The 16471-nt window shown below is 48.4% G+C and overlaps 28 non-coding genes and 1 pseudogene across 28 annotated transcripts; all 29 read right to left on the bottom strand.

The window, feature by feature from the left end:
- Nucleotides 1-5176: 5176 nt before the first annotated feature.
- Nucleotides 5177-5298, bottom strand: LOC135380102 (U5 spliceosomal RNA). The gene has a single exon (XR_010419536.1). It is a non-coding gene; the product is annotated as a U5 spliceosomal RNA (small nuclear RNA).
- A 192-nt stretch (nucleotides 5299-5490) lies between these two features.
- Nucleotides 5491-5612, bottom strand: LOC135380100 (U5 spliceosomal RNA). The gene has a single exon (XR_010419535.1). It is a non-coding gene; the product is annotated as a U5 spliceosomal RNA (small nuclear RNA).
- A 202-nt stretch (nucleotides 5613-5814) lies between these two features.
- Nucleotides 5815-5936, bottom strand: LOC135380099 (U5 spliceosomal RNA). Its single transcript, XR_010419534.1, has one exon. It is a non-coding gene; the product is annotated as a U5 spliceosomal RNA (small nuclear RNA).
- A 186-nt stretch (nucleotides 5937-6122) lies between these two features.
- Nucleotides 6123-6244, bottom strand: LOC135380098 (U5 spliceosomal RNA). The gene has a single exon (XR_010419533.1). It is a non-coding gene; the product is annotated as a U5 spliceosomal RNA (small nuclear RNA).
- Nucleotides 6245-6430: 186 nt separating this feature from the next.
- On the bottom strand, nucleotides 6431-6552 carry LOC135380097 (U5 spliceosomal RNA). Its single transcript, XR_010419532.1, has one exon. It is a non-coding gene; the product is annotated as a U5 spliceosomal RNA (small nuclear RNA).
- A 186-nt stretch (nucleotides 6553-6738) lies between these two features.
- LOC135380096 (U5 spliceosomal RNA) lies at nucleotides 6739-6860 on the bottom strand. Its single transcript, XR_010419531.1, has one exon. It is a non-coding gene; the product is annotated as a U5 spliceosomal RNA (small nuclear RNA).
- Nucleotides 6861-7155: 295 nt separating this feature from the next.
- On the bottom strand, nucleotides 7156-7277 carry LOC135380094 (U5 spliceosomal RNA). Its single transcript, XR_010419530.1, has one exon. It is a non-coding gene; the product is annotated as a U5 spliceosomal RNA (small nuclear RNA).
- Nucleotides 7278-7572: 295 nt separating this feature from the next.
- LOC135380093 (U5 spliceosomal RNA) lies at nucleotides 7573-7694 on the bottom strand. The gene has a single exon (XR_010419529.1). It is a non-coding gene; the product is annotated as a U5 spliceosomal RNA (small nuclear RNA).
- Nucleotides 7695-7989: 295 nt separating this feature from the next.
- On the bottom strand, nucleotides 7990-8111 carry LOC135380092 (U5 spliceosomal RNA). The gene has a single exon (XR_010419528.1). It is a non-coding gene; the product is annotated as a U5 spliceosomal RNA (small nuclear RNA).
- A 295-nt stretch (nucleotides 8112-8406) lies between these two features.
- Nucleotides 8407-8528, bottom strand: LOC135379225 (U5 spliceosomal RNA). Its single transcript, XR_010418728.1, has one exon. It is a non-coding gene; the product is annotated as a U5 spliceosomal RNA (small nuclear RNA).
- Nucleotides 8529-8823: 295 nt separating this feature from the next.
- On the bottom strand, nucleotides 8824-8945 carry LOC135380091 (U5 spliceosomal RNA). Its single transcript, XR_010419527.1, has one exon. It is a non-coding gene; the product is annotated as a U5 spliceosomal RNA (small nuclear RNA).
- A 295-nt stretch (nucleotides 8946-9240) lies between these two features.
- On the bottom strand, nucleotides 9241-9362 carry LOC135380090 (U5 spliceosomal RNA). The gene has a single exon (XR_010419526.1). It is a non-coding gene; the product is annotated as a U5 spliceosomal RNA (small nuclear RNA).
- A 295-nt stretch (nucleotides 9363-9657) lies between these two features.
- LOC135380088 (U5 spliceosomal RNA) lies at nucleotides 9658-9779 on the bottom strand. Its single transcript, XR_010419524.1, has one exon. It is a non-coding gene; the product is annotated as a U5 spliceosomal RNA (small nuclear RNA).
- Nucleotides 9780-10074: 295 nt separating this feature from the next.
- On the bottom strand, nucleotides 10075-10196 carry LOC135380087 (U5 spliceosomal RNA). Its single transcript, XR_010419523.1, has one exon. It is a non-coding gene; the product is annotated as a U5 spliceosomal RNA (small nuclear RNA).
- Nucleotides 10197-10491: 295 nt separating this feature from the next.
- LOC135380086 (U5 spliceosomal RNA) lies at nucleotides 10492-10613 on the bottom strand. Its single transcript, XR_010419522.1, has one exon. It is a non-coding gene; the product is annotated as a U5 spliceosomal RNA (small nuclear RNA).
- Nucleotides 10614-10908: 295 nt separating this feature from the next.
- Nucleotides 10909-11030, bottom strand: LOC135380084 (U5 spliceosomal RNA). Its single transcript, XR_010419521.1, has one exon. It is a non-coding gene; the product is annotated as a U5 spliceosomal RNA (small nuclear RNA).
- A 186-nt stretch (nucleotides 11031-11216) lies between these two features.
- LOC135380083 (U5 spliceosomal RNA) lies at nucleotides 11217-11338 on the bottom strand. The gene has a single exon (XR_010419520.1). It is a non-coding gene; the product is annotated as a U5 spliceosomal RNA (small nuclear RNA).
- Nucleotides 11339-11633: 295 nt separating this feature from the next.
- Nucleotides 11634-11755, bottom strand: LOC135380081 (U5 spliceosomal RNA). The gene has a single exon (XR_010419518.1). It is a non-coding gene; the product is annotated as a U5 spliceosomal RNA (small nuclear RNA).
- Nucleotides 11756-12050: 295 nt separating this feature from the next.
- On the bottom strand, nucleotides 12051-12172 carry LOC135380080 (U5 spliceosomal RNA). The gene has a single exon (XR_010419517.1). It is a non-coding gene; the product is annotated as a U5 spliceosomal RNA (small nuclear RNA).
- A 186-nt stretch (nucleotides 12173-12358) lies between these two features.
- Nucleotides 12359-12480, bottom strand: LOC135380079 (U5 spliceosomal RNA). The gene has a single exon (XR_010419516.1). It is a non-coding gene; the product is annotated as a U5 spliceosomal RNA (small nuclear RNA).
- A 295-nt stretch (nucleotides 12481-12775) lies between these two features.
- Nucleotides 12776-12897, bottom strand: LOC135380078 (U5 spliceosomal RNA). Its single transcript, XR_010419515.1, has one exon. It is a non-coding gene; the product is annotated as a U5 spliceosomal RNA (small nuclear RNA).
- A 295-nt stretch (nucleotides 12898-13192) lies between these two features.
- On the bottom strand, nucleotides 13193-13314 carry LOC135380077 (U5 spliceosomal RNA). The gene has a single exon (XR_010419514.1). It is a non-coding gene; the product is annotated as a U5 spliceosomal RNA (small nuclear RNA).
- A 295-nt stretch (nucleotides 13315-13609) lies between these two features.
- On the bottom strand, nucleotides 13610-13731 carry LOC135380076 (U5 spliceosomal RNA). Its single transcript, XR_010419513.1, has one exon. It is a non-coding gene; the product is annotated as a U5 spliceosomal RNA (small nuclear RNA).
- A 186-nt stretch (nucleotides 13732-13917) lies between these two features.
- Nucleotides 13918-14039, bottom strand: LOC135380075 (U5 spliceosomal RNA). Its single transcript, XR_010419512.1, has one exon. It is a non-coding gene; the product is annotated as a U5 spliceosomal RNA (small nuclear RNA).
- Nucleotides 14040-14334: 295 nt separating this feature from the next.
- LOC135380074 (U5 spliceosomal RNA) lies at nucleotides 14335-14456 on the bottom strand. The gene has a single exon (XR_010419511.1). It is a non-coding gene; the product is annotated as a U5 spliceosomal RNA (small nuclear RNA).
- Nucleotides 14457-14751: 295 nt separating this feature from the next.
- On the bottom strand, nucleotides 14752-14873 carry LOC135380073 (U5 spliceosomal RNA). Its single transcript, XR_010419510.1, has one exon. It is a non-coding gene; the product is annotated as a U5 spliceosomal RNA (small nuclear RNA).
- A 295-nt stretch (nucleotides 14874-15168) lies between these two features.
- Nucleotides 15169-15290, bottom strand: LOC135380072 (U5 spliceosomal RNA). Its single transcript, XR_010419509.1, has one exon. It is a non-coding gene; the product is annotated as a U5 spliceosomal RNA (small nuclear RNA).
- A 295-nt stretch (nucleotides 15291-15585) lies between these two features.
- Nucleotides 15586-15707, bottom strand: LOC135380070 (U5 spliceosomal RNA). The gene has a single exon (XR_010419508.1). It is a non-coding gene; the product is annotated as a U5 spliceosomal RNA (small nuclear RNA).
- A 295-nt stretch (nucleotides 15708-16002) lies between these two features.
- On the bottom strand, nucleotides 16003-16145 carry LOC135379626 (U5 spliceosomal RNA; annotated as a pseudogene).
- Nucleotides 16146-16471: the final 326 nt, after the last annotated feature.

Raw genomic sequence — 16471 nt, 5'->3', positions numbered from 1 at the left:
ACCACACATTGCCAACTAATATACAATGAATAAACCGGCAACTCTCAACAAGCGTCTCTGTACAATACCATACAATACCACTGCACCACACTACACTACACGCTGTACGCTATATTATACCTTACATTATTCTACATTGTACATTGTACGATATACCACACTTCACACTACAACACACACTATACAAAACACTATACACTACAACACTATACACTATACAACGTTAGGTGAGTAGGCCTACTCATGCACAGAAAAGCACAACACAGCGAAGACAGTTCAGCGAGCGGTCGTGGCCGAATCATAATTTGATGATGATTTCACCATTGGTGAGTACAAAGAGATTACAATGGCTCCTCCACCGGCGCCGGAATCCGTCTCGGCCGAGCCGCCTAAGGTCGGCTGCAAGCAAGTCCTAAGCGCGATGCGGCAAGCCATCATCAAATTGACCAGGGTTGTTGGCTGCGCACCATAGACGGAGCGAGTCCTGGCACACCAGAGCTGGTAGCAGACCTCTGACACTAGAAGCACGAAGGCCGGTTCCTTCCTGCTGGGCACAGGTATAGGATCCAGGAACCGCACCGTGTCGAAACATACTGCTGGTAGCCTATAAATGTCCGCCACTCTTCGCCTCATGGCGGCCGCGTTTAGGCACTCATGAAACAGGTGCTGATGGGTTTCTACAGCCCCGCAAACTACGCAGCTGTCAGTCCGTGAAATCCTGAACCGCAAGAGGCGTTCTCTTATAGGCAGCACCTGGTGAGAGAGTTGCCACATGATGTCGACCCGTGAGTCTTCGACCAGGCGGGACACGATGCGGCTCCTATTCTCCGTCTGCTGAGATGACGAGATCGGGAAGCTGATGTCACACAAAGCTTCATACAGCTGCCTCATTGGCCACGAGGGGAAGTCCAAGTCGGGGAAGTGCTGGCGTATTCGCAGGGCGTGCTGCCGCATGAGACGGTAGAAAGTCGGCAGACGCTCGGTGTGGGGGCGCGTGCAGTCGAAGGAACCGCCGAAATCTCGGATGTATGTTCCCGTAAAGAAGATGGCGAGATCATGGGCGATATGGCTCGTGTCCCGAAGGATAGCAAAGAGGGACGCAAGACCCAAGGCGGCGCAGAAAAGACGCACATCCGGAAACCGCCACCCTCCCATCGCGGGTGGCCTCAGCATAAGAGCCCTCTGCACCCGTTCAGGGCGACCATTCCAGAAAAATCGGAAGGTCAGACTATTTGCTCGTCGCGCAGCTGCTGTCGACGGCTGGAAGGCCGTCCCGAAAAACCAGAACCTCGAGCAAACACGTCGAGACACCACGTCGGCGCGCTCCCGGAAGCGTACCGGTGTTGTTGAGAGCGAGGCAAGAAGACGAGCGGTGTCACGCAGAGCTATCTCCCAGTTACTAGTCAAGGGACCTGACCTGTTGAACCGGATTCCAAGGATTCGGCAGGAGTCTCTGACAGGTATCCCGTATGCATCCCCGTAAGGGAAGTCCGCTCCGATGGCGAGCACGGATGACTTGCGCTCGTTCACCCTGGCACCGGAGGCACGGCCGTACTTGTCTAGGCAAAGCAGGACCTGCTCGATTGCTGCGGCGGACGGCAGGCACACCGTCAAGTCGTCGGCGTAGGAGAAGAGCGTGGGGAAACGGTCACTTCCAGGAACGGGAAGGCGAGGTATGAGGTTCTTCCTTGACAACATCCGGATAGCCGCTTCGAAGACCAGAATGTAGAGCAGTGGGGATAGGGGACACCCCTGGCGCACCCCAGACTGCACGTTGAACTCAGCAGAGGGCCTTCCGTTCACCAACACTCGGCTGACAGCACCGGTGTAGAGCAGCCGGACGAAACGTTGAAAGCGTTCGCCGAAACCAACCCGGTTTAGGATGAAGAACAGGAATTCGTGTGCCACCCGGTCGAAGGCCTTCTCCTGGTCGAACGACGCGACCAGTGCAGACGACTGTCGGTCCGCCACCCAGTAGAAGATATCACGCAACGCGAAGAGATGCTGCTGTATACTTCGGCCTGGGACGGAACAGGCTTGGGAAGGGGAAATGACTATATCAATCACTCGCGCTAGGCGTTGCTGGAGCACCTTTGCGAAGAGCTTATAATCGGTGTTTAGCAATGTTATGGGGCGCCATGCGGAAAGATCTTCTGAGCGCGAGGGGTCTTTGCATAGAAGCTTAATGATACCGCATCGTGCTGAGGGATGGAAAACACCCCGTTCGATAGCAGAGGCATAGACGTCCCTGAGGGGTGCTCCGAGGCGATCCCAAAAGCGGAGATAGAACTCAATGGGGAGGCCGTCTGACCCTGGCGTTTTCCCCTTCCTCATTGCCTTGGCGGCCTGATGTAGTTCGGCGATACTGATATCAAAATCCAGATCAGCTGACTGGTCTTCAGTAAGGCTCTGATAATCACTGCAGACGTCCTCCCAGAGTGAAGTGTCCACAGGCTTGCATGCAAACAGACTAGCGTAGAAGCTGCGGCAGGTCTCCACCAGGTCCTCGATAGAGGTTGCCGTCGACCCGTCTTCTCTGTTCAAACGGTGCAACTGCACGGGTGCCGAGCGATCTGTTATCGGAATGTTCATTTGTGCGTGTCCTCGGGGGAAAGTCACACCCTGATGATTACACGCTGCTGACCACCCCTGCGCCTTGTAACATAAGAGAGCGGAGAGCTCTGCCTGCAACTCCTTGAAGGCGGAAACTTCCTCTTGAGAAGAGAGACCCAATTCCAGAAGGCCACGGAGACCGACTTGGAGTACTTTGATGTCCCGCCGGCGCTCCTGAGCACGCAATTTTCCCCACCTCTTGAAAATGTTTCGAACGCCTTCTTTCACGCTTTCCCACCACTCGAGCGTATGGTCTTCCTCCATCCTTGTCTCGAGGAATTCACGGACGTCTGCGACCACCCTGTCATCTTCAAGGAGAGACACGTTTAGGCGCCACGGCGTAGGTTGCGGCCCGAAGCCCTCCGGGTCACGAAAATCCATAACTAAGGCCTTATGATCCGAGAAGAAAGAGGCGGAAGTGCCGACCTGTACCAAGGTGCAATCGGAGACAAGGCCTTCCACAGGTCTTGTCACGTAGAAACGGTCGAGCCTCACATGCCGTTCTCCCGCCCTGAAGGTGAAGCCTTCAGTAGTGCCATGCATGTATGTCCACGCATCTTTGAGGTCCAATGCCTGAACAAGACGCCTGAGCTCCTTCGACTTCCATGGCTGTTGTCTCCGAGTGCCTCCTCTTCTATCATGTATGTCGTCTAGGACACAGTTGAAGTCGCCCGTAAGAATCGCATTCTTCTTGCCAAGTAGGTAAGGGTCGACCTGACGGAAGAAGTCGTCGCGCGCTTGGTACTCCGTCGGGGCGTAAACGGTGACAAGACGAGTGACACGTCCTTGTAGCGACAGGTCGACAGACACAATCCTTCCATCGAAATCGAAGGAGTGGCGTAACACCCTGCCTGAAAATCGCTTCGTGATGAGAATGGCCACTCCCTTTGATCTCGAAGTGCCAAAGCTGAAGAAACCTTCAACGTCAACTGTTCGTGCAAACTCCCTTGCTTCCTGGAGGCTCCAAAAATGAGTTTCTTGAAGACAGGCCACATGCACTTCCAAAGACTCCAGCAGAGATCCTAGCATCCGCTGCTTTCGGTGCTGTCGCAACCCTCTGACATTTAGCGTGAGGACTTTCATTATGTGCGGGCTAAGAGGATGGGGATGAGGCAGAACGGTCGACGTTCTGTCTCAACTTCTTGCTGTCAGCCTTCTTCCGTGCTCCCCCTCTTCCGACGGTCTGCCAACGTTCCTCCTGAGTTAGAGAGGAAGACTCTTGTGAATCACTCGAAATGTGTGGTCTCTTCGCTGGCAGCAAGCCTTCGTCGGCGTCCCCATCTGACGAGCTTGGTACGTGTGACGTATCTTCATCTGTATGACCTTCGTCAATGACCAGTGGGACGTCAGATCCTTCGCTTGCTGCGTACGAGCTCACCTCCTCTAGGAGAGGTTCTACCGGTGCTTTTCCCTCCCTTCCCGGGCCTGCTTCTGCAGACATTTCTTCTTCGCGTACTTCGGAGGACGCAATGGCGACCTCGCTGGATAGCTGTTGAAAAACAGAAGACTCGGTGGTCTTCTCGTTGGTTGACAGTAGAACTTCAGAGGACGCAGTGGCGACCTCAGTAGGTGGTTGTGCGAGCCCATGCTCTGCCTCGGCTGCAGAAACTGCCTCGGTTGTCAGGGCAACGATCTCCCGGGGGTCTAGAAGATCTCCGTCCCCGACTGTTTCCATGACGTCATCGCCTGTGATGCTGGCGTATGTCTTCACGCGGCACCTTGTCGTCCAGTGGTCAGCGCCACACTTGCGGCATCGCTCTTCGCAGATCGAGGCCTCGTGGCCCCAAATACCACAACGCTGACACCGAGGTGTCGAGCAGTCTGCCACGAAGTGACTCTCCTGCCCACAACGACGGCACACCTTTCTCATTCCACTGTACAGGCACATAGCTTGAAAACCCCTCACCGATATGAAGTTGGGCACCTCCTTTGTGGCATCCAGGAGCACCTTGCGTGTGCCAGTCTCTACGGAGGGAAAATCCCTGTACCTCTCCCTGTGGGACTTGATTATTCTCCCATACATCGACAGCGCGGCCTCCACGTCTTCGTCAGGTAGCTCAGCCGGTAGGTTCAGTATCGAGACCACCTTCATCGACGATGCCAGGGAGACCAGCGGGTACGCCTTGTTCCCAACGGAGAGTGCACCTAGAGTGCGCAACTGGTCTACAGCCCGCATAGAGTGGACTGTCACGAAGAATTTGCCCCGACCCGCGGGACGAACCGTTCGAATGTCACGCAGTGTGACAACAGCGGCAACAGCCTCCAGCACTTGCCTGTAGCGGACACTGCTGTCCGCGTAGACGCACACCGTCAAGTCCTGCCGCAGCTGCGCCGTCAGCTCCCTAGGGAACCCTTGGGAACCCATGTCGGGGTGCTGCGACGTCAAGTAACTGGGAATTTAGCGGTAAACAAGTATTTCTAACCAGAGCTTCAGAACACACGTCCGCTTCGCAGCGTCGTCGTCGTCGTCTTTTCTCTTTTCTCTTTTCTCTTTGTTTTGTTTTCTCTGTTTTTCTCTGTTCTTTCTATGTTATGTTTTCTCTTTGAATTGAATGATGTAGCCTTCCCCAAACGGGTTAGGCCTATCAAAAATTGTCTAGAAGCTCATTGTGCTGTCCCCCTCCACGGTGATCTTTAGTAAAAGGCGAAAGATCAATACGCGGATTTGAAGGGAGACCAGAGCATATGTCCTGAATTTTCAACGTTCGCCGATGCCCTATTTAAAACATTTGAGAGGCAAAGTGGTGGAGTCCCGTCTCTCTCTCTTTCTTTTCCTTCACTTGTTTGACTTGTTTTGGTTTTGGGGGTCTTGGTGTGGCCGGTCAGGACACGTCCGACCTGGACGCATGTTTTCTCTTTGAATTGAATGATGTAGCCTTCCCCAAACGGGTTAGGCCTATCAAAAATTGTCTAGAAGCTCATTGTGCTGTCCCCCTCCACGGTGATCTTTAGTAAAAGGCGAAAGATCAATACGCGGATTTGAAGGGAGACCAGAGCATATGTCCTGAATTTTCAACGTTCGCCGATGCCCTATTTAAAACATTTGAGAGGCAAAGTGGTGGAGTCCCGTCTCTCTCTCTTTCTTTTCCTTCACTTGTTTGACTTGTTTTGGGGGTCTTGGTGTGGCCGGTCAGGACACGTCCGACCCAGGACACGTCCGACCTGGACGCATGTTTTCTCTTTGAATTGAATGATGTAGCCTTCCCCAAACGGGTTAGGCCTATCAAAAATTGTCTAGAAGCTCATTGTGCTGTCCCCCTCCACGGTGATCTTTAGTAAAAGGCGAAAGATCAATACGCGGATTTGAAGGGAGACCAGAGCATATGTCCTGAATTTTCAACGTTCGCCGATGCCCTATTTAAAACATTTGAGAGGCAAAGTGGTGGAGTCCCGTCTCTCTCTCTTTCTTTTCCGTCACTTGTTTGACTTGTTTTGGGGGTCTTGGTGTGGCCGGTCAGGACACGTCCGACCTGGACGCATGTTTTCTCTTTGAATTGAATGATGTAGCCTTCCCCAAACGGGTTAGGCCTATCAAAAATTGTCTAGAAGCTCATTGTGCTGTCCCCCTCCACGGTGATCTTTAGTAAAAGGCGAAAGATCAATACGCGGATTTGAAGGGAGACCAGAGCATATGTCCTGAATTTTCAACGTTCGCCGATGCCCTATTTAAAACATTTGAGAGGCAAAGTGGTGGAGTCCCGTCTCTCTCTCTTTCTTTTCCTTCACTTGTTTGACTTGTTTTGGGGGTCTTGGTGTGGCCGGTCAGGACACGTCCGACCTGGACGCATGTTTTCTCTTTGAATTGAATGATGTAGCCTTCCCCAAACGGGTTAGGCCTATCAAAAATTGTCTAGAAGCTCATTGTGCTGTCCCCCTCCACGGTGATCTTTAGTAAAAGGCGAAAGATCAATACGCGGATTTGAAGGGAGACCAGAGCATATGTCCTGAATTTTCAACGTTCGCCGATGCCCTATTTAAAACATTTGAGAGGCAAAGTGGTGGAGTCCCGTCTCTCTCTCTTTCTTTTCCGTCACTTGTTTGACTTGTTTTGGGGGTCTTGGTGTGGCCGGTCAGGACACGTCCGACCTGGACGCATGTTTTCTCTTTGAATTGAATGATGTAGCCTTCCCCAAACGGGTTAGGCCTATCAAAAATTGTCTAGAAGCTCATTGTGCTGTCCCCCTCCACGGTGATCTTTAGTAAAAGGCGAAAGATCAATACGCGGATTTGAAGGGAGACCAGAGCATATGTCCTGAATTTTCCACGTTCGTCGATGCCCTATTTAAAACATATGAGACGCAAAGTGGTGGAGTCCCGTCTCTCTCTCTTTCTTTTCCTTTATTTGTTTGACTTGTTTTGGGGGTCCGGGTGTGGCCGGTCAGGACACGTCCGACCTGGACGCATGTTTTCTCTTTGAATTTTTAAAATTTTGTTTTCTTTCTTTTCCTCTATTTCTTTTATCTGTTTTGGGCTGGGGGTGTGGCCGGTCAGGACACGTCCGACCTGGACGCATGTTTTCTCTTTGAATTGAATGATGTAGCCTTCCCCAAACGGGTTAGGCCTATCAAAAATTGTCTAGAAGCTCATTGTGCTGTCCCCCTCCACGGTGATCTTTAGTAAAAGGCGAAAGATCAATACGCGGATTTGAAGGGAGACCAGAGCATATGTCCTGAATTTTCCACGTTCGTCGATGCCCTATTTAAAACATATGAGACGCAAAGTGGTGGAGTCCCGTCTCTCTCTCTTTCTTTTCCTTTATTTGTTTGACTTGTTTTGGGGGTCCGGGTGTGGCCGGTCAGGACACGTCCGACCTGGACGCATGTTTTCTCTTTGAATTTTTTAAATTTTGTTTTCTTTCTTTTCCTCTATTTCTTTTATCTGTTTTGGGCTGGGGGTGTGGCCGGTCAGGACACGTCCGACCTGGACGCATGTTTTCTCTTTGAATTGAATGATGTAGCCTTCCCCAAACGGGTTAGGCCTATCAAAAATTGTCTAGAAGCTCATTGTGCTGTCCCCCTCCACGGTGATCTTTAGTAAAAGGCGAAAGATCAATACGCGGATTTGAAGGGAGACCAGAGCATATGTCCTGAATTTTCCACGTTCGTCGATGCCCTATTTAAAACATATGAGACGCAAAGTGGTGGAGTCCCGTCTCTCTCTCTTTCTTTTCCTTTATTTGTTTGACTTGTTTTGGGGGTCCGGGTGTGGCCGGTCAGGACACGTCCGACCTGGACGCATGTTTTCTCTTTGAATTTTTTAAATTTTGTTTTCTTTCTTTTCCTCTATTTCTTTTATCTGTTTTGGGCTGGGGGTGTGGCCGGTCAGGACACGTCCGACCTGGACGCATGTTTTCTCTTTGAATTGAATGATGTAGCCTTCCCCAAACGGGTTAGGCCTATCAAAAATTGTCTAGAAGCTCATTGTGCTGTCCCCCTCCACGGTGATCTTTAGTAAAAGGCGAAAGATCAATACGCGGATTTGAAGGGAGACCAGAGCATATGTCCTGAATTTTCCACGTTCGTCGATGCCCTATTTAAAACATATGAGACGCAAAGTGGTGGAGTCCCGTCTCTCTCTCTTTCTTTTCCTTTATTTGTTTGACTTGTTTTGGGGGTCCGGGTGTGGCCGGTCAGGACACGTCCAACCTGGACGCATGTTTTCTCTTTGAATTTTTTAAATTTTGTTTTCTTTCTTTTCCTCTATTTCTTTTATCTGTTTTGGGCTGGGGGTGTGGCCGCTCAGGACACGTCCGACCTGGACGCATGTTTTCTCTTTGAATTGAATGATGTAGCCTTCCCCAAACGGGTTAGGCCTATCAAAAATTGTCTAGAAGCTCATTGTGCTGTCCCCCTCCACGGTGATCTTTAGTAAAAGGCGAAAGATCAATACGCCGATTTGAAGGGAGACCAGAGCATATGTCCTGAATTTTCCACGTTCGTCGATGCCCTATTTAAAACATATGAGACGCAAAGTGGTGGAGTCCCGTCTCTCTCTCTTTCTTTTCCTTTATTTGTTTGACTTGTTTTGGGGGTCCGGGTGTGGCCGGTCAGGACACGTCCGACCTGGACGCATGTTTTCTCTTTGAATTTTTAAAATTTTCTTTTCTTTCTTTTCCTCTATTTCTTTTATCTGTTTTGGGCTGGGGGTGTGGCCGGTCAGGACACGTCCGACCTGGACGCATGTTTTCTCTTTGAATTGAATGATGTAGCCTTCCCCAAACGGGTTAGGCCTATCAAAAATTGTCTAGAAGCTCATTGTGCTGTCCCCCTCCACGGTGATCTTTAGTAAAAGGCGAAAGATCAATACGCGGATTTGAAGGGAGACCAGAGCATATGTCCTGAATTTTCCACGTTCGTCGATGCCCTATTTAAAACATATGAGACGCAAAGTGGTGGAGTCCCGTCTCTCTCTCTTTCTTTTCCTTTATTTGTTTGACTTGTTTTGGGGGTCCGGGTGTGGCCGGTCAGGACACGTCCGACCTGGACGCATGTTTTCTCTTTGAATTTTTTAAATTTTGTTTTCTTTCTTTTCCTCTATTTCTTTTATCTGTTTTGGGCTGGGGGTGTGGCCGGTCAGGACACGTCCGACCTGGACGCATGTTTTCTCTTTGAATTGAATGATGTAGCCTTCCCCAAACGGGTTAGGCCTATCAAAAATTGTCTAGAAGCTCATTGTGCTGTCCCCCTCCACGGTGATCTTTAGTAAAAGGCGAAAGATCAATACGCGGATTTGAAGGGAGACCAGAGCATATGTCCTGAATTTTCCACGTTCGTCGATGCCCTATTTAAAACATATGAGACGCAAAGTGGTGGAGTCCCGTCTCTCTCTCTTTCTTTTCCTTTATTTGTTTGACTTGTTTTGGGGGTCCGGGTGTGGCCGGTCAGGACACGTCCGACCTGGACGCATGTTTTCTCTTTGAATTTTTAAAATTTTGTTTTCTTTCTTTTCCTCTATTTCTTTTATCTGTTTTGGGCTGGGGGTGTGGCCGGTCAGGACACGTCCGACCTGGACGCATGTTTTCTCTTTGAATTGAATGATGTAGCCTTCCCCAAACGGGTTAGGCCTATCAAAAATTGTCTAGAAGCTCATTGTGCTGTCCCCCTCCACGGTGATCTTTAGTAAAAGGCGAAAGATCAATACGCGGATTTGAAGGGAGACCAGAGCATATGTCCTGAATTTTCCACGTTCGTCGATGCCCTATTTAAAACATATGAGACGCAAAGTGGTGGAGTCCCGTCTCTCTCTCTTTCTTTTCCTTTATTTGTTTGACTTGTTTTGGGGGTCCGGGTGTGGCCGGTCAGGACACGTCCGACCTGGACGCATGTTTTCTCTTTGAATTTTTTAAATTTTGTTTTCTTTCTTTTCCTCTATTTCTTTTATCTGTTTTGGGCTGGGGGTGTGGCCGGTCAGGACACGTCCGACCTGGACGCATGTTTTCTCTTTGAATTGAATGATGTAGCCTTCCCCAAACGGGTTAGGCCTATCAAAAATTGTCTAGAAGCTCATTGTGCTGTCCCCCTCCACGGTGATCTTTAGTAAAAGGCGAAAGATCAATACGCGGATTTGAAGGGAGACCAGAGCATATGTCCTGAATTTTCCACGTTCGTCGATGCCCTATTTAAAACATATGAGACGCAAAGTGGTGGAGTCCCGTCTCTCTCTCTTTCTTTTCCTTTATTTGTTTGACTTGTTTTGGGGGTCCGGGTGTGGCCGGTCAGGACACGTCCGACCTGGACGCATGTTTTCTCTTTGAATTTTTTAAATTTTGTTTTCTTTCTTTTCCTCTATTTCTTTTATCTGTTTTGGGCTGGGGGTGTGGCCGGTCAGGACATGTCCGACCTGGACGCATGTTTTCTCTTTGAATTGAATGATGTAGCCTTCCCCAAACGGGTTAGGCCTATCAAAAATTGTCTAGAAGCTCATTGTGCTGTCCCCCTCCACGGTGATCTTTAGTAAAAGGCGAAAGATCAATACGCGGATTTGAAGGGAGACCAGAGCATATGTCCTGAATTTTCCACGTTCGTCGATGCCCTATTTAAAACATATGAGACGCAAAGTGGTGGAGTCCCGTCTCTCTCTCTTTCTTTTCCTTTATTTGTTTGACTTGTTTTGGGGGTCCGGGTGTGGCCGGTCAGGACACGTCCGACCTGGACGCATGTTTTCTCTTTGAATTTTTAAAATTTTGTTTTCTTTCTTTTCCTCTATTTCTTTTATCTGTTTTGGGCTGGGGGTGTGGCCGGTCAGGACACGTCCGACCTGGACGCATGTTTTCTCTTTGAATTGAATGATGTAGCCTTCCCCAAACGGGTTAGGCCTATCAAAAATTGTCTAGAAGCTCATTGTGCTGTCCCCCTCCACGGTGATCTTTAGTAAAAGGCGAAAGATCAATACGCGGATTTGAAGGGAGACCAGAGCATATGTCCTGAATTTTCCACGTTCGTCGATGCCCTATTTAAAACATATGAGACGCAAAGTGGTGGAGTCCCGTCTCTCTCTCTTTCTTTTCCTTTATTTGTTTGACTTGTTTTGGGGGTCCGGGTGTGGCCGGTCAGGACACGTCCGACCTGGACGCATGTTTTCTCTTTGAATTGAATGATGTAGCCTTCCCCAAACGGGTTAGGCCTATCAAAAATTGTCTAGAAGCTCATTGTGCTGTCCCCCTCCACGGTGATCTTTAGTAAAAGGCGAAAGATCAATACGCGGATTTGAAGGGAGACCAGAGCATATGTCCTGAATTTTCCACGTTCGTCGATGCCCTATTTAAAACATATGAGACGCAAAGTGGTGGAGTCCCGTCTCTCTCTCTTTCTTTTCCTTTATTTGTTTGACTTGTTTTGGGGGTCCGGGTGTGGCCGGTCAGGACACGTCCGACCTGGACGCATGTTTTCTCTTTGAATTTTTAAAATTTTGTTTTCTTTCTTTTCCTCTATTTCTTTTATCTGTTTTGGGCTGGGGGTGTGGCCGGTCAGGACACGTCCGACCTGGACGCATGTTTTCTCTTTGAATTGAATGATGTAGCCTTCCCCAAACGGGTTAGGCCTATCAAAAATTGTCTAGAAGCTCATTGTGCTGTCCCCCTCCACGGTGATCTTTAGTAAAAGGCGAAAGATCAATACGCGGATTTGAAGGGAGACCAGAGCATATGTCCTGAATTTTCCACGTTCGTCGATGCCCTATTTAAAACATATGAGACGCAAAGTGGTGGAGTCCCGTCTCTCTCTCTTTCTTTTCCTTTATTTGTTTGACTTGTTTTGGGGGTCCGGGTGTGGCCGGTCAGGACACGTCCGACCTGGACGCATGTTTTCTCTTTGAATTTTTTAAATTTTGTTTTCTTTCTTTTCCTCTATTTCTTTTATCTGTTTTGGGCTGGGGGTGTGGCCGGTCAGGACACGTCCGACCTGGACGCATGTTTTCTCTTTGAATTGAATGATGTAGCCTTCCCCAAACGGGTTAGGCCTATCAAAAATTGTCTAGAAGCTCATTGTGCTGTCCCCCTCCACGGTGATCTTTAGTAAAAGGCGAAAGATCAATACGCGGATTTGAAGGGAGACCAGAGCATATGTCCTGAATTTTCCACGTTCGTCGATGCCCTATTTAAAACATATGAGACGCAAAGTGGTGGAGTCCCGTCTCTCTCTCTTTCTTTTCCTTTATTTGTTTGACTTGTTTTGGGGGTCCGGGTGTGGCCGGTCAGGACACGTCCGACCTGGACGCATGTTTTCTCTTTGAATTGAATGATGTAGCCTTCCCCAAACGGGTTAGGCCTATCAAAAATTGTCTAGAAGCTCATTGTGCTGTCCCCCTCCACGGTGATCTTTAGTAAAAGGCGAAAGATCAATACGCGGATTTGAAGGGAGACCAGAGCATATGTCCTGAATTTTCCACGTTCGTCGATGCCCTATTTAAAACATATGAGACGCAAAGTGGTGGAGTCCCGTCTCTCTCTCTTTCTTTTCCTTTATTTGTTTGACTTGTTTTGGGGGTCCGGGTGTGGCCGGTCAGGACACGTCCGACCTGGACGCATGTTTTCTCTTTGAATTTTTAAAATTTTGTTTTCTTTCTTTTCCTCTATTTCTTTTATCTGTTTTGGGCTGGGGGTGTGGCCGGTCAGGACACGTCCGACCTGGACGCATGTTTTCTCTTTGAATTGAATGATGTAGCCTTCCCCAAACGGGTTAGGCCTATCAAAAATTGTCTAGAAGCTCATTGTGCTGTCCCCCTCCACGGTGATCTTTAGTAAAAGGCGAAAGATCAATACGCGGATTTGAAGGGAGACCAGAGCATATGTCCTGAATTTTCCACGTTCGTCGATGCCCTATTTAAAACATATGAGACGCAAAGTGGTGGAGTCCCGTCTCTCTCTCTTTCTTTTCCTTTATTTGTTTGACTTGTTTTGGGGGTCCGGGTGTGGCCGGTCAGGACACGTCCGACCTGGACGCATGTTTTCTCTTTGAATTTTTTAAATTTTGTTTTCTTTCTTTTCCTCTATTTCTTTTATCTGTTTTGGGCTGGGGGTGTGGCCGGTCAGGACACGTCCGACCTGGACGCATGTTTTCTCTTTGAATTGAATGATGTAGCCTTCCCCAAACGGGTTAGGCCTATCAAAAATTGTCTAGAAGCTCATTGTGCTGTCCCCCTCCACGGTGATCTTTAGTAAAAGGCGAAAGATCAATACGCGGATTTGAAGGGAGACCAGAGCATATGTCCTGAATTTTCCACGTTCGTCGATGCCCTATTTAAAACATATGAGACGCAAAGTGGTGGAGTCCCGTCTCTCTCTCTTTCTTTTCCTTTATTTGTTTGACTTGTTTTGGGGGTCCGGGTGTGGCCGGTCAGGACACGTCCGACCTGGACGCATGTTTTCTCTTTGAATTTTTTAAATTTTGTTTTCTTTCTTTTCCTCTATTTCTTTTATCTGTTTTGGGCTGGGGGTGTGGCCGGTCAGGACACGTCCGACCTGGACGCATGTTTTCTCTTTGAATTGAATGATGTAGCCTTCCCCAAACGGGTTAGGCCTATCAAAAATTGTCTAGAAGCTCATTGTGCTGTCCCCCTCCACGGTGATCTTTAGTAAAAGGCGAAAGATCAATACGCGGATTTGAAGGGAGACCAGAGCATATGTCCTGAATTTTCCACGTTCGTCGATGCCCTATTTAAAACATATGAGACGCAAAGTGGTGGAGTCCCGTCTCTCTCTCTTTCTTTTCCTTTATTTGTTTGACTTGTTTTGGGGGTCCGGGTGTGGCCGGTCAGGACACGTCCGACCTGGACGCATGTTTTCTCTTTGAATTGAATGATGTAGCCTTCCCCAAACGGGTTAGGCCTATCAAAAATTGTCTAGAAGCTCATTGTGCTGTCCCCCTCCACGGTGATCTTTAGTAAAAGGCGAAAGATCAATACGCGGATTTGAAGGGAGACCAGAGCATATGTCCTGAATTTTCCACGTTCGTCGATGCCCTATTTAAAACATATGAGACGCAAAGTGGTGGAGTCCCGTCTCTCTCTCTTTCTTTTCCTTTATTTGTTTGACTTGTTTTGGGGGTCCGGGTGTGGCCGGTCAGGACACGTCCGACCTGGACGCATGTTTTCTCTTTGAATTTTTAAAATTTTGTTTTCTTTCTTTTCCTCTATTTCTTTTATCTGTTTTGGGCTGGGGGTGTGGCCGGTCAGGACACGTCCGACCTGGACGCATGTTTTCTCTTTGAATTGAATGATGTAGCCTTCCCCAAACGGGTTAGGCCTATCAAAAATTGTCTAGAAGCTCATTGTGCTGTCCCCCTCCACGGTGATCTTTAGTAAAAGGCGAAAGATCAATACGCGGATTTGAAGGGAGACCAGAGCATATGTCCTGAATTTTCCACGTTCGTCGATGCCCTATTTAAAACATATGAGACGCAAAGTGGTGGAGTCCCGTCTCTCTCTCTTTCTTTTCCTTTATTTGTTTGACTTGTTTTGGGGGTCCGGGTGTGGCCGGTCAGGACACGTCCGACCTGGACGCATGTTTTCTCTTTGAATTTTTTAAATTTTGTTTTCTTTCTTTTCCTCTATTTCTTTTATCTGTTTTGGGCTGGGGGTGTGGCCGGTCAGGACACGTCCGACCTGGACGCATGTTTTCTCTTTGAATTGAATGATGTAGCCTTCCCCAAACGGGTTAGGCCTATCAAAAATTGTCTAGAAGCTCATTGTGCTGTCCCCCTCCACGGTGATCTTTAGTAAAAGGCGAAAGATCAATACGCGGATTTGAAGGGAGACCAGAGCATATGTCCTGAATTTTCCACGTTCGTCGATGCCCTATTTAAAACATATGAGACGCAAAGTGGTGGAGTCCCGTCTCTCTCTCTTTCTTTTCCTTTATTTGTTTGACTTGTTTTGGGGGTCCGGGTGTGGCCGGTCAGGACACGTCCGACCTGGACGCATGTTTTCTCTTTGAATTTTTTAAATTTTGTTTTCTTTCTTTTCCTCTATTTCTTTTATCTGTTTTGGGCTGGGGGTGTGGCCGGTCAGGACACGTCCGACCTGGACGCATGTTTTCTCTTTGAATTGAATGATGTAGCCTTCCCCAAACGGGTTAGGCCTATCAAAAATTGTCTAGAAGCTCATTGTGCTGTCCCCCTCCACGGTGATCTTTAGTAAAAGGCGAAAGATCAATACGCGGATTTGAAGGGAGACCAGAGCATATGTCCTGAATTTTCCACGTTCGTCGATGCCCTATTTAAAACATATGAGACGCAAAGTGGTGGAGTCCCGTCTCTCTCTCTTTCTTTTCCTTTATTTGTTTGACTTGTTTTGGGGGTCCGGGTGTGGCCGGTCAGGACACGTCCGACCTGGACGCATGTTTTCTCTTTGAATTTTTTAAATTTTGTTTTCTTTCTTTTCCTCTATTTCTTTTATCTGTTTTGGGCTGGGGGTGTGGCCGGTCAGGACACGTCCGACCTGGACGCATGTTTTCTCTTTGAATTGAATGATGTAGCCTTCCCCAAACGGGTTAGGCCTATCAAAAATTGTCTAGAAGCTCATTGTGCTGTCCCCCTCCACGGTGATCTTTAGTAAAAGGCGAAAGATCAATACGCGGATTTGAAGGGAGACCAGAGCATATGTCCTGAATTTTCCACGTTCGTCGATGCCCTATTTAAAACATATGAGACGCAAAGTGGTGGAGTCCCGTCTCTCTCTCTTTCTTTTCCTTTATTTGTTTGACTTGTTTTGGGGGTCCGGGTGTGGCCGGTCAGGACACGTCCGACCTGGACGCATGTTTTCTCTTTGAATTTTTTAAATTTTGTTTTCTTTCTTTTCCTCTATTTCTTTTATCTGTTTTGGGCTGGGGGTGTGGCCGGTCAGGACACGTCCGACCTGGACGCATGTTTTCTCTTTGAATTGAATGATGTAGCCTTCCCCAAACGGGTTAGGCCTATCAAAAATTGTCTAGAAGCTCATTGTGCTGTCCCCCTCCACGGTGATCTTTAGTAAAAGGCGAAAGAAAATTTATTTCTCAAACACGAATCAAAAACATACAATGCAGGATAACAATGAGTTATGTACAATGAAAATATGAATATCTACAACATGAGCAAAGACACTTTCACAAACACGAAGTCACGCAAGTAACAATGAAAACTTATCACTGCATTATAGGTAAACTATTTCCTCAAATTACAGAAGAGTTCTCCTTCGCCTTTTCAGCTATGCTTTGAGATGTTCAGTGATTGTGGAACATAAGGAGAGTGCGTGAAAGTGTGAAAACGTGGGGAACAAGCCACCTGTTGCAGAATGCATCGGTATCACCACTGTGGAGCTCCTCGACCAAGTACGTGCGCAATCGACAGCGGAGGGAAGCGACGGCAGCCAATACAGGCAAGAA

The sequence above is a fragment of the Ornithodoros turicata genome, chromosome 1 (assembly GCF_037126465.1).
Source record: "Ornithodoros turicata isolate Travis chromosome 1, ASM3712646v1, whole genome shotgun sequence".
Classification (NCBI taxonomy): Eukaryota; Metazoa; Arthropoda; class Arachnida; order Ixodida; family Argasidae; genus Ornithodoros; species Ornithodoros turicata.
The sequence above is the reverse complement of the archived record's forward strand: the minus strand, read 5'-3'. Positions and strand labels throughout refer to the sequence as shown.